We start from the raw sequence: 9,655 nt of genomic DNA, 5'->3' as shown, positions 1-9,655 counted from the left end.
AACCTCTGCCTCCTGGGTTCAAGTGATTCTCCTGCCTCAGCCTCCTGAGTAGCTGGGACTACAGGTGTGCACCACCATGCCCAGCTAATTTTTGTATTTTCAGTAGTGACAGGGTTTCACTGTGTTGGCCAGGCTGGTCTCAGACTCCTGACCTCATGATCCACCTACTTCGGCCTCCGAAAGTGCTGGGATTACAGGCATGAGCCACCACGCCTGGCCTTATAGCTATATTTTAATAGGCTTAGGAAGGTTTTTTTTTTATTTATAATTTGCTGAGACTTGATACTGAATTACATCAAATGCTTTTCTTTGCTTTGATTGATACACTCATGTGGTTTTTCTTCTTTAAACTGTCAGTATGGTGAATTACATTAATTGATTTTCAAATATTGAATCAGCCTTGCATTCCTGAGATTAAACCTCCTTGATTGTGGTGTATAAATCTTTTTTTTTTTTTGAGGTGGAGTCTTGCTCTGTCACCCGGGCTGGAGTGCAGTAGCACAATCTCAGCTCACTGCAAGCTCCACCTCCTGGGTTCACGCCATTCTCCTGCATCAGCCTCCCAAGTAACTGGGACTACAGGCACCTGCCACCATGCCCGGTTTTTTTTTTTTTTTTTGTATTTTTAGTAGAGATGGGATTTCACTGTGTTAGCCAGGATGATCTCGAGCTCCTGACTTTGTGATCTGCCTGCCTCGGCTGCCAAAGTGGGATTACAGACGTGAGCCACCGTGCCCGGCCTATTCTTTTTATATATTGCTAGATTCTATTTTTTTTTTTTGAGGAATTTTGCATATGTATTCATGAGGGATATTTGTCTATAGTTTTCTTGTGATGTGTCTGTCTAATGTTATTGGTGTTTTTTCATTTTATGTTTTTCATCTTAAATGCTTAGTAAAATCGACCAGTGAAACCATCTGGGTCTAAAAATTTCTTTTTCATAATGTTCTTAAACTACAGATTTGGCTGGACGTGGTGGCTCATGCCTGTAATCCCAGCACTCTGGGAGGCCGAGGCGGGCAGGTCATCTGAGGTCAAGAGTTTGAGACTCGCCTGGCCAACACATGGTGAAACCCCGTCTCTCCTAAAAATACAAAAATTAGCTGGGCGTGGTGGTGCACGCCTGTAATTATAGCTACTCAGGAGGCTGAGGCAGGAGAATCGCTTGAACCCAGGAGGCAGAGGTGGCAGTGAGCCAAGATTGCACCCCTTCGCTCCAGCCTGGGCAACAAGAGCGAAACTCCATCTCACAAAAAAACATACAAACAAAAACTACAGATTCAAATATTTACATGAGTACATTTGAATTATCTGTTTAATCTTTAATGAGTGTGTGTTGATAGTGATTTTTGATAAATTGATCTGTTTCATGTAAAGTTGCTGAATTTATGCGTGTAGATATGTTCATAGCATTCCCTTATTCCTGTATTGTCTGTGGTCTCTGTAGTGATAACTTCTTTTTCATTCCTCATTAGTAATTAGTGTCTTCTCTCTTCTTTGTCATTCTTTTTATAGGCTTCTCAGATTTATTATGAAATATCTTCTGTGATCATTGTTTTCTATTGCCTTTTATCTGTTTCACCAATTTCCTTGTGTATGATTTGGGTTTGTTTTGCTCTACTTTTTCAAATTTGATTTAAATGGAGGTTTAAATGATTAGTTTGAGAACTTTCCTCTCTAATATAAGCAGTTAATGCTCTGAATTTCCTTCTAAGCACTTCTTTATCATCATCCCGGCAATGATGATTTTTAAAAACTGTATGCTCAAGTCCCTCGGAGTTCTGTTTCTCCATGCATTCTGTAGTCATATATTGTAACATTTCTAAGTGCTTATAGATTTTATGGTTATCTTTGTTATTGATTTCACATCTAATTTCAGTATGGTTAGAGAACATACTTTTGTATGCCTTTAATTTTTTTTTTTTTAATATTTGGTAAAGTTTGTTTTATGTCCCAGGAGATTGTCTATCTTGATTAGTGTTCTGTTTGCTGTAGAAAACAGTGTATTTTCTGCAGTTGGGTAAAATTCTAGTGATGTCAATTAAGTCAGGTTGGTTGATTGTATTTGTGAGTTCTTTTATATTCTTGTTGGTTTTCTGTGTATGAGTTGTACTGATTTCTAAGAGAGTATTGTCTCAAAAGTTAATTGTGAGTTAATTTATTTCATTGTTGTATCTATTTCAAAACTTCATTGTCAGGTGTATTGAAGTTTAGGATTATTTTATCTTCCTGTTGAATTGACTGTTTTATGTAATGTCCTTCTTTATCCCTGATGTCTTTGATTTGTCTGATGTCTGTATTTTGATATGAATGTAACCATCCCAGCTTTCTTTTGAGTAATATTTTTATGGTGTGGTTTTTCCATCAGTTTACCTCTAACCACCTACATATTCATATTTAAAGCGAGTTTTTTGAAGATAGCATGGAGTTAAATAATATCTGTCTTTTAGTTGGATTGTTTAGACCATTTACATCAAATAATTATATTAAACTATTACATTACATCAAATCTTTTGCATTAATGAAGGATAATGGCCTATTGTCTCATTCATATTTTTCGATTTAGATCAACCATTTAACGATTTATTTTTTCTTTGTTGCCTGACTTGCATTCTTGTTTCTGCTTTCCAATCTTTCTTTATTTGAAATTTTTTAGTATCTTATTTTAATGTATCTACAGAGATTTTTAGTATATCCCTTTGTTTATTTGCATGAGTTTTCTAGGGATTAAAATAATCCAACTTCTCACAGTCTCCTTAGAGTGAATATTTTATCATTTATGTGGAATATAACTTACTATTACATAGGTATCCTCCATGGTTTTGTGTTACATCTACATTTTAAAGAACTCAAAAAAGAAGAATCATGTATTGGCCTAGATATTTAACATGTCTTTTCCTCCTCATGTTCCAGGTTTTCTTTCTGTACTATTTCTATTTGTCTGAATAACTTTAACAATTATTCTAGAACAGTCCTGCTGGCAGTGAATTCTCTTTGCCTTCATTTGAGAATATCTTTGTTTCACTGTCATACTTGAAGGATATATTTACTGGATATAGTAACATGGTTTACAGTTTCTTTTTAATCTCAGTACTTTAAAAGTCTTTTCGACTTCATTCTAACCATTGTAATTTCTGTAGTCATTCAAATTATTTCCATTTAAGAAATGTGGCTTTGTTTTGGTGATTCTTAAGGTTTTTTCCTTGTTTTTAGTTTTAAGCACTTTGATAACGATGTCCCAGAGTGTGGGCTTTTTTTTGTACTCATCTCGTATAGGGATTGCTGAACTACTTGAATCTGTTTTCTTTGTTTTCTTTCATGAAGTTTTGTGGAATTTGAAAAGTTTTCTGTTAATTCGTAAAATATTTTTTGTGTACCACATTATTTTTCCTTTCTTTCTAGGATCCCATTGACATGAAAATTAGACCTGTTGGTATTGCCCCATAGGTCCCTATGCCTGTTCATTTTTCCAGTCCTTTCTCTTTACGTTGTTCAGGTTAGATGATTTCTGTTGACCTATATGCAAAGTCAGTGAGTCTGATGTTGAGCCTATCCCTTGAGTTTTTCATTTTAGTTACTGTATTTTCAAATCTAAAATTTTCTTTTGTTTCTTCTTTATATCTTCTATTTCTTTGCCAAGACTTACTAAGTTTTCATTCATTTCAAAAGTTCTTGCCCTTACTTAGAGCATTTTTATAATAGTTGTTTAAACTCTTTGTCAGACAGTAGTATGTGGGTCATCTCGTTGTAACAGCCGTGGATTGTCTTTCCCAGAGGAGTTGAAATTTTCCTAGTTCTTTATATGATGAATTATTATTGTATTATTTCCTAGACATTTTGACTATTTCATTATGATACTCTGGCTCTTATTTAAAACTTTTGGAGAATGTTGACATATATATTTTTTAAATCTGGCGATTGACCTAGTTGGGTTCATGTTTAAATTTCTGCTGAGCCCTTTGTGCTTGTCATTTCGGTGGCAGGTAAGGTTGAAAAGTCTGTACAGTGTTATTCAGATCTTCTCATGTTTGTGCTACCAGTGGCCAGTCTGAGACGTGGGGTGGTGGTCTGTTCAGTTCTTAAAGCCCCCAGGGGTCCGATCCATACATGTGCAGTTTGGGGACGCACCCAGGAGTTCACAAATGACTTTATGTTGTTCCTCCCTCTCCAAAGTGTCTCAGTGGTTTCTACTTCCCTTTCCTTTTTGTGCTCCAGCCAGAAAACTAGGCTTTATTTACCCTGCTTTGCTGCACATATCCTGTGACTGCACCCACATGTGGGGCAAAGCAGCAGCAGAAGAGAGAAAGGAGAAAAAAGCAGTGGAGTTTACTCCACCTTCTTGGGACCACAGCTCCTCTGATCCGAGAGAAGAGTTTTCCTCTTTTTGTGTTTGCAAGTCCCTGTGCTGCCACTGTTGCTGTCACCCACTCTGCCACCTCAGAACTGCTTGTGGACTGGGGCTCATAGGAGCAGGGAGATGAGCATAGCAGAGAATTCTCCTTCCTCATTAAACATTAGGGGACCCATTTCCTTCTTTTTAATCCGGCACTAGAGGGTTTCTCTTGTAGCTGTCTCTGTCCAAGCCATTGCCCACTGCCCAGGTTTCAGGCTGCATTGAATCCAGGATTGGGAAAAAAAATCTTAAACTGAGTGCTGGTTTGGAGGTACTTCAAATTTTGGTCTCTAGTCCCAACTTCTCAGAGTCATCAAATAGCTGTTCCTTGCATTCTGGCCAGATTTTTTTGCTGCTCTATATGGGAGAGAGAGGGCACAATATATTATTCCATCTAAATGATTTTTCTTATAAAATGCATGTACCTGTTATATTCAGGCAATGGAATGTTATTTAATGCTAAAAAGAAATGAGCCATCAAGCAATAGAAAGACATGGAAAAACCTTAAATACTTATTATCAAGTGAAAGAAGCCAATCTGAAAAGGCTACATGCTGTATGATTTCAACTCTCTGACATTCTGGAATAGGCAATATAAGATCGTGTTTCCTGTTGCCAGGGGTCGGGAGGGGGAAAGGGCAGGAACAGAAGATTTTTAGGGAATTGAAAATACTCTGTATGATACTGATGATGGATACATGTCATTGAACATTTGTCCTAGCCCACAGAATGTGCGACACCACAGGTGAACCTTAATGTAGGTTGTGGACTCTGGGTGATAATGATGTGTCCACGGAGGTTCATCAGCGGCAACAGATGTGCCAGTCTGGTGGGGTGTGGGTCGTAGGGGAGGCTCTGTATGTGTAAGGTCAGAGGGAATATGGGCAATCTCTGCACCTCCCTCTCAACTTTGCTGTGAACTTTATAACTGCTAAAAGAAAAAAGTCTGTTTTAGAAAAATGTGCCAGTGATTTCATATTAAAATAATTGGAGAACCTGGTGAATGTAGTTGAAAATTTCAGGTGATTTATTTAATGACAAAGAGGAAACAGAATTATCAAAGAAAGTATAATGCATGTTGGAAGTACATGGAGTAAATGCCACCCATTGCCTTTACTCTTTAGTAGTTAGGCATGGCTCTTAATTAGCTTCTTCCATACATTTTTGGGATTATATCCCTTATGACCGGGGATTTAGTAGCTACTTTGAAAGATGTTGAAACTTCATGATGAATTTAAAATGTGTGCCACGCCTTTCCCATACATTTGTCAGGCAGCCTCTCTGTATATCACTGGGTTTTTAGAAAGCCAAGCCTTAGGATTAGTCACTGTCAGTGCGGGACTAGTACACAGGGCAGGCCCTGATGGTAATTTGAGTATGACAACAGCTGTATCACTCCTTATAGGACCACAAGTGTCTTGGGAGAAAAGCATTTCCCCGGCCGCCTGCCGCCTGCTGCGTGGGTGCTGTGATTAGTCACAATGTGCATCGTGCTGGGTGTGTTTTGTAGTTTTGCTGTTCCTGTAATTGACGGTTATCTCCAAATTGAAATTGTCTGGAAAAGCAGATGCCGCATGTTGGGGGATTTTAATTTTCCTGTGCTCTAGATGATCGGTGTCATTTTCATATTGCTAAAAAGTTTGCTGTTATTTTTGGTTTTGGTAGAAGGGCACATGGAGGGGCTGGTCTATCACTGCCTGGATTTGGAGACTTGAGTCAAGAGCCTGTCTAGGCCGGGTGCGGTGGCTCGCGCCTGTAATCCCAGCATTTTGGGAGGCTAAGGCGGGTGGATCACCTGAGGTCAGGAGTTCGAGACCAGCCTGGCCAACATGGTGAAACCCCATCTCTACTAAAAATACAAAAGTAGCTAGGCATGGTGGTGCACGCCTGTAATCCCAGCTACTCGGGAGGCTGAGGCAGGAGAATTACTTAGAACGCGGGAGGCAGAGGTTGCAGTGAGCTGAGATCACGCTATTGCACTCCAGCCTGGCGACAGAGTAAGACTCTGTCTCAAAAAAAAAAAAAAAAGGAAAAGAAAAAAAAAAAGAACCTGTCTAAATATAGCATGCTTGTCTCCCCAGGCAGCTGGGAGGAGGGGCCTGCGTGATCGTAGTTGAGGGTGCCTTGTCCACCTGGCTCTGGGCTCTCACTGAGCATGCTCTTCCTCAGGACGGCTTCTCAATTCAGCTAATCTCCGGATCAGATTCACCCTGTTTGGTGTGCATGTGTGTGGGAGTCTCTGTGAGTGTGGAGCTTCTAAATTTATTTATCATTTGATACGGGTATTGAGTTCTAGTATTTGCAGAGCTGGCACCCAAGGCTGGCCACTATGTTTTTAGTTTAGAGATATGATTCAGAGATATGATTGTAGTTGAGACGTCCCCAGAGGCCAGCTGCTGATTTGATGTGTCTCTCTGTTGTACTTCACGCAGGCACAGAGAAGAGATCAGTAAATAGCGAAATGAATCTGCCCCGTGATGTTGACAGATATATCCTCTCTTACTTCCTAGTTCCTCAGAGGCAGCTTGGGAATATTGCTGGGTGTTCAGAGAGTATTTAGAGAGCCTGGGCTACAAATGGCATTACCCGTCTGCCCATCTGCTGTGTCTCTTGAGTGTTCTTACCTGGCTCTGTGTCCCCTGCTCTCACAGTGCCTGGCCGTGCTGGATCCCTGTAGCAACAGTATAGGGGTGGCATTGTCACCACCTCCATTTGGCAGTGTAGAAACTGCAATGGGCAGAGTGTTCCACCCTTGTATCTCTCTAGCAGCCTGTCCATCCCTGCCTCTAGCCCTCCGTCCAACTTGCTATTTGTTAGTGTTTAATATACACACCATGAATTAGCCCAAAGTCGGGTGGGCGGGACGAGGGCACTGACTCTTGCTGCATTTGAGCTGAAGTATCAGAGAGAAATTACCCCATCATCACTGTGTGCTCAACAGTCCTGTCTTCAGTTTTTAAAGATATATTTTTTAACTTTTTATTTTGGAATAATGAAAAATTCCCACATCGTCTTCATCTAGATGCCACAGATGTTAACAGGTGTGTTTGCTTTATTCTCTCTCTCCTTCCCTCGCAAGCACATGTGTGTGTTTATGCTTGTGCACGCACACACACAGATGCACACACATACATTCTCTCTCAGAGTAAGGCACATGTATTCATGAACTCGCCCTCAGGCTTCTGTGAGAGCAGCCTAGCCCATTTTCACTTAGCTGGTCATTGGCTTGGGTCCCTGCGCATGTGTGGCGTCATGGAAACAGGGAAGGCCTTGTCCTGTGCCTTGGCAATGAGCGTCCCCGGCCTGGCTCTGGGAAGGATGGCTGGCCTGTGATCCTGCCCTCCAGGTGCTGCTTTGGCAGAGGTTGATGATGGGGCCTCAGTGGGGCTGGTGTGAGGACAGGAGGGCTGTATCACTGTCTCCTGGCCCTCACCATCTGTGTGTTCGCTGCTCCCAGATGAATCTCCTTTTCTGTGGTGCCCTCTCCTACATTTCACAGCTCTTATCTGGTCAAATCTTATGAGCCTCAGCTGACTCCTCTCCCTTGTATGGTAAAAGCCACCTCTGAACCCTTCCCTTTCTGGCCCTGGGCACCCTTAAGCGCCAGCCAGTACCAGCGTCCAGCTTTCCAGAATGCCCTTGGGTTTTCTTCCCATCTCCTAGAGGTGTCTTCCTTCTTACCTGCCTACTCACTCTGCAAGGCCTGCTCACATCTCCCCCTTGTCCCACACAGCTGCAGCTCCCAGCCCACCCCAGCTCAGCCCTGGCAGTGTTTACTGCGGAGAGTGGCTTGTGTCTGTGTCTCCTTTCATCTCCCTCACCTTACGCAGTCCCTGGTGGGTTGGAGGTGTTCCTTAAAGCTTCTGGAAGGTTTGAACGATAAATGACAAGGACTGGTGTTAGCAAGAGGGGAAGGAAAAACCTGAAAAGCAAGAAAGCCCACAGTGGAGAGGGCCTGTGGCAGGCAAGACCATCTGCGTGCGGTCCCTGGGTATGGCCTGTCCCTACTCCGAGGAGCTTCCACAGGGTGACCCCTTTCCTAGAAGCTCAGGTCCCATTCGCCTTTCCCAGAAGGAACCCCAGGGCAGGACTCCCAGGAAGCCACAGCAGAACCAACGTTCATCGTTCTTGGTGCTGCCGCCTTTTACTGCCACGACAGTCCCCAGCCTCCCTGGAACAGTTACTCATGGATTAAGGAATGTCTGAGAACAGCTTCAAAATGTGCTGTGCATGAGTGCTGTCACCCAGCCCAGATCTGTGAAGGCCAATTAAAATGGGTTCCTTAGAATTCCTGTGTTATTGTAAACAGAAGTTGCATGGTCCCAGAGCCTAAGTGCACATCTTCATTTATGAGCTTGATATTTATTTCTTCAAACAATTCTTCCCACAATGTTTATCATTTGGAAAAGCCAAAGGGCGTTTGTAGGAAAAAGGAGGAGGCTCATTTCCATTGAAGAGTAAACATAAGGAAGATAAGGGCTTCTTTATTAAAACAGACAACCTCACAAAACCCTAGCAGAGCAGGTCAGAGGAAAAGAAAAAAAGCAGGGGAGAGAGAGGCCGTACAGCCCCTGGTCAGGCTGTGGAAACATTATCACCAAGCAGCATGGAGACAGGGGCCTTGATTTTCCACCGTGAGGGGAAGGTGGAATCGCCAGCCTTCTGGGCTCTGTGTTTTCACCTTCCTTGGGACAGGCCTGCTGGGTGGGCTGTGTGCAGAGCTCACGGAACATTCGCGGCTTTTGGTGGCTGGTGGTGGCTGGTGGCGGCTGGTGGTGGCTGGTGGTGGCTGGTGGCAGCTGATACCAGTGGCAGTGGTGGTGGCGGCAGGTGGAGCTGGAGTGCACCGTTGCTGGGGGCGCCTTGAGGGAGACCCAGGGGAGAATTCCCCCCAGATCTGCTCTGCATGGGCTGCGGTGACCACACGTGACTGGGGAGCTGGGACCTCAGAACAGCCAGGCCCTGTCAGACAGAACTGGAGGCAGTGGTTTCCCAGCAATCAAAAACAAATCCTAATTGTAAAGAGGGAGTGCTGAACCTTGCATTACTGGCAGAGGGGGAAAAAAAAAACAGGAGGATGGAGGGGACTTGTGCCTCAAAACTTGAATACAGATTCAGCCTTGTTCTTGCCTCTCCCTCGGGTCCTTTGCAGGAGGGCAGCCTGGACACTGTACAGCTGGCCCCTCTGCAGCCAGCCCTTGGGCTTCTCCCCTCCAGCCCGCAGGGGCGACCCCTTTCTCTTATGTGCAGAGCAGAACAAAC

The sequence above is a fragment of the Mandrillus leucophaeus genome, unplaced genomic scaffold (genome assembly GCF_000951045.1).
Source record: "Mandrillus leucophaeus isolate KB7577 unplaced genomic scaffold, Mleu.le_1.0 Scaffold647, whole genome shotgun sequence".
NCBI lineage: Eukaryota > Metazoa > Chordata > Mammalia > Primates > Cercopithecidae > Mandrillus > Mandrillus leucophaeus.
This window is presented reverse-complemented; position numbering follows the sequence as displayed.